At 38.8% G+C, this 4,331-nt stretch overlaps 1 pseudogene; it reads right to left on the reverse strand.

The window, feature by feature from the left end:
- Positions 1 to 1,057: 1,057 nt before the first annotated feature.
- Positions 1,058 to 3,769, reverse strand: LOC141248685 (uncharacterized; annotated as a pseudogene).
- Positions 3,770 to 4,331: the final 562 nt, after the last annotated feature.

Consider the following 4,331-nt stretch of genomic DNA (forward strand, 5'->3'; position numbering starts at 1 on the left):
CTGAAATATGGTGGTAGACATCCCAAGGCATCTTGTTTGTAGGATACTTCGACGGCTTGAACGTCTTAGTTATCCATCGAGCTACCAACTTGCTCTTAAAATCTCTAAAGCGTTTTGCCACACATGAATGGAAATATTTTCCCCTTCATTTAGCCACATCATCAATGATGTGGAACATAAGCTGTGAATTTGTACAATAAGTTAATGATAGTTAATACAGTATATATTCAAGGTGTAATTTATAAAGACATTATACCTTGGTCTCCTCCCAAAACCCTTGCCTCGTCTGCTCATCTATCTTTCGGTATTCTTTCTCGTTAATATTTATTCTTTGAGCACAACTCCCAACTTGCTTTTCGTATTGTTTTGACCATTGGTCATCTGGGACATTAAACGCATTATACTCAAGGTGCATAGGCTGTTTTACTTGAACACCTTTTGACAGACCACGCCCTTTATGAATCTGTGTAATTGCGCTAACACCTTGTGATTCGGTATCACCTTGAATAGGACAAATAACATTTTCTCTTTCATCAGCCATCCCACGCAAGAATTCCTGCAACAAAGTAAAAAAATATAATTAGATCATGATTTCATGAGTAGATATAAAAAAACAGGCTAATGGTTAGTATATGATTCCACCTCATCTTATTCATTCGTGATTTATAACCCATATTCCCTCCCTATGATCTGTACAGATATGATTAGTATTATTTACATCTTCCTCCTCGGGTAATGGTTGAACAACAGTTGATAACAAGGGTGTATCGTCATACTCGTCATACGCATCTTCATCCACAACATCATCAATACCAAGAATATGTCTTTTACCTTGGGCAACTGCACGCCATCTAGGATCAACATTGTCTACCACATAAAAATCTGCTTAGCTTGTGATGCTAGGATGAATGGCTCGTCACTATCACTTAATCGGTCAAAGTTTCCCAATGTCAAACCCGGATAAATTTCATCTTGCTTCACCCCGTTAGGGTTGTTGACCCACTTCCACCGGAAATCAGGGATTGTAAAATTGTTATAATCAAAGCTCCCAAATTTCTTAATATGATTGTGTCGCATCAACCGGTCTTTTGTCCTTAGCGCTCGCATAGACCCTAGATGATGCAATAACCTTCACTCCACTATTCTGCACCACACTCTTTTCATCTTGCCTTCTAGTGTAGAATGTGAACCCATTGATATCATATCCTTCGTAAGACCGAACACATAGTCGAGGACCCCGAGATAACCACTTGACCGTATCAGAAACGTCATGTTCTTTCCTAAGTTCCTCAGCTATTTCCTTCTTAAACCAATCAACAAATGTCCGATTATGTTCCCGCATCAAAGCTCTTTCATTCAATTTCGTATTCTTGTGCTGCAATTCAGTGTAATGCTTTTCTATGTAAGGATTCACCTTTGTAGGATGCTGCAACATACAAAGATGTGCCTTACTCTTCCTTTCAGATGGAGGAGATATTACTTTTTTACCAATTACTCCCTCTCCTTCAAGCCTCCCTGTATGACGAGATTTTGGAAGACCTATTGGATGAAGCCTTGACAAAAACTCAGCTGCGTATTGAGATATCTCTTCATGAAGGACTCCACGAATGATACTACCCTCTGGATTCGCCCGATTCCTTACTTTGTCCTTTAAACTGCCAAAAAATCTCTCAAAAGGATACATCCATCTTAAATATACCGGACCACATAACTTGATTTCTCGAACCAAATGAACAATTAAGAGCACCATTATATCAAAGAAAGACGGCGGAAAGTACATTTCAAATCGACACAAAGTTTCAGCAATATCAACGTGTTTCCGGATCAATAACCTTAGCACATATCGAACTGAAAAAGACGCACATCTTTGTTATAACATGTCTCACGTGTTTCGGCAATATCCCACGAAGTGATATCGGTAAGAAAACATTAAGCAATACATGACAATCATGAGACTTCATACCAATCAACCGAAGGTCCGAAAGAGAAACTAGACGTTTTACATTTGACGAATACCCCGATGGAACCTTAATTCCATGTAAGCACTCACAAAACACCTTTTTCTCGTTTCTTGACATTGTGTAACAAGCCGGAGGCAGAAAAGTCCTTTTACCATCCGGTTTTACTACCGGCAACAAATCTGGTCGAATATTCCTCTCCTTCATATCAAAACTAACGTTCTGATTGTCTTTCGTCTTTCCGGGTATATTTAGCAAAGTCCCAATTATGGCATCACAAACATTCTTTTCAATGTGCATCACATCGAGACAATGCCTGACCGATAAATCTTTCCAATAAGGTAGATCCCATAGTATAGACACTTTCTTCCATAAAACACCCTTTTTAGATTTGGACTTGAAGCACTTGTCATATTTAGTGTCAACATTTTTAATCCGTTCATAAACCTGTGATCCTGTCAAAGGTGTACGAGCTACTCCTTCCTCGGTGTACCCATTGAACTCCTTCTTCTTTTTACGGTAAGGGTGATATCGACTAAGGAACTTCCGGTAATCTAGATATACATTTTTCCTGTAATTTCTCAAGTAGGCGGGTTTCATATCCTCTTCACATACAGGGCATGCTTGTTCTCCTTTGGTTTTGTACCCAGATAAGTTTCCATATGCCGGAAAATCATTTATGGTACAAAAAACCATAGCTCGCAAGGTAAAGTTTGAGTTCGGGTATGCATCGAACATTGGGACACCTTCATTCCATAATAATTTCAAATCATCAACAAGTGGAGCAAGATACACATCTATGTCATTCCCAGGTTGCTTAGGCCCGGAGATGAGGAGTGATAACATGATATACTTGCGCTTCATACACAACCATGGAGGAAGATTATAAATCGCTAGAAGAACCGGCCAGGTGCTATGTTGGCTGCTTAGCGTACCAGACGGACTCACACCATCTGTACATAAAGCAAGTCTCAGATTCCTAACCTCATCCATTGAGGAGAATCAGCAGGATGTCTAAGCTGTCCATCTTTCTTTATCCCTTCCGCATGCCATCTCAGATTTTTGGCTTCCTTCTTTATCGAAAACAAACGCTGAAACCTAGGTATTATTGGAAGATACCACATAACTTTAGCTGTTGGGCCCCTCTTAGCCGAATTTACCCCTTTACGCTTGTAACGAGATGCACCGCACTTTGGACACTCATCAGATTTTTCATGTTCATTTCTGTAAAGCATAAAATCATTTGGGCAAACATCTATCTTGACTACATCTAAGCCTAAGGGACACATCAATTTTCTGGCGTAATAAGTAGAGATAGGCATCTCATTGCCTTCTGGTAAAAATTCACCTAACCATTCCAATAAGGTGTTGAAACTTCCATCAGTCCAACCAGAAGCACATTTCAAGTTGTAAAGTATTGACACATCCTCTAACTTGCTAAATTTTGTACACCCAGGATACAAGGGAGTCTCTGCAGCCTTTGATACCTGTTCGAACATCTGAGGTTGTTCGTTCAAGTGATCTCTCACCCCATCCATCATCCCATTGACACTAGAACTTGGACGATCAGGTATTTTCTCACCATGCCAAAACCAAACATGATAATCTTCTTTGAAACCACGACGAAATAAATGATCCTCAATCTCATCAATATCATCTAACCGCCTTATATTCTTACAATCACGGCAAGGACAATAGATTTTTTCTGCTTTCGTACTACGTTGGTGTGATAAAGCACATCTAATAAACTCCTCAACCCCACTCAAGTATTGTGTCGTAGTATGGTCACCGTACATCCAAGGACGACTCATTTCTAGTAATAATTGCAAGAAGAGGAAGATTTAATATCATTTCTAATAACTATCCCGCCAAGGGCCTAAATTATGAATTCTATCCCGCCAAGGGCCTAATTTAATTGATAATAATACGCAACTAAGCAAGAAAAAATACAAACTCAACTATCCCGCCAAGGGCCTAAATTATGAAATCTATCCCGCCAAGGGCCTAAGAAATTAGGGTAAAAGTATTACCTTGATTCAATATCGATCCTTCAAGACAACGCCTCAATAAACTCCTTCAATGCACAAGTTATAACCACAAAAAATAGCATATGAATTAGGTGTATACTTTTCATATTGTCATTGGAGCATTTCATCAAACACCTTCAAGGCACAAGCTATAAACAAAAAAAATACACAAATTCGGGATAGATTTAAACATTTAAATGCACAAGTTGTTAGTATTAGTTGTTTAGATTTGACTAGGATGAAAGTTAGTATATGAATTAGGGGTATATTTTTCATATTTTCATAGAGGCATCTCATCAAACACCTTGAATGCACAAACTATAAACACAAAAAAATGCACAAATTG

Source organism: Phyllobates terribilis, unplaced genomic scaffold (genome assembly GCF_046119375.1).
Source record: "Phyllobates terribilis strain yellow unplaced genomic scaffold, ASM4611937v1 Scaffold_3805__1_contigs__length_70056, whole genome shotgun sequence".
NCBI classification, from domain to species: Eukaryota; Metazoa; Chordata; class Amphibia; order Anura; family Dendrobatidae; genus Phyllobates; species Phyllobates terribilis.